Here is a 551-nt window from a genome sequence, read left to right as displayed (position 1 = left end):
GAGGCGCCTTTCCTAGCTCTTCTGCTACCTATTGCCTGGGCAGTGCAGCTCCAGGGAGTCCTGGCCGGGGCACAGCCCTCCCTGCTGTCCCATGAAGCCTGAGGGGGAGGTGTGCGTTAAGACGGGGCTCGGTAAAAATGTACAGAGATTGCTGTGGCACACAAGAGGCAAGCAGAGGGCAAATGATTTCCCAGGCCACTGCAAAAGGGCAGAGGGAAGGGCAGAGCTCTCCGTTTCAGCACAGCATTTAGGCAGCCTTGTGCACCAGTAAGAAGCCAGAGAGGTGTCTCCAGGAGAGGGGATGAGTGAGAAATGATGAGACAGAGCGACTGTGTCTTTCAGCATCAGTTAGAGCAGGGGTGGTCAAGCCCTGGCACATGTGCCACAAGCGCCGTGCGCTGCTGCTGTGCAGGGCATGCCAGGGCAGGGGTGAAGGAAGCTGGGGGTTGTGGGAGGAGTGTGGTTGGAGCAGGGCTGTGAGTGAGGAGGGGAGAGGAGGATGGGGTCTGCACTGCCCCTGCTGAGCTGCCCCACCACAAACTCAGCTCAGC

This window comes from Crocodylus porosus, unplaced genomic scaffold (genome assembly GCF_001723895.1).
Source record: "Crocodylus porosus isolate Cpor-Errol unplaced genomic scaffold, CroPor_comp1, whole genome shotgun sequence".
NCBI lineage: Eukaryota > Metazoa > Chordata > Crocodylia > Crocodylidae > Crocodylus > Crocodylus porosus.
Note: the sequence above shows the minus strand (reverse complement) of the source record.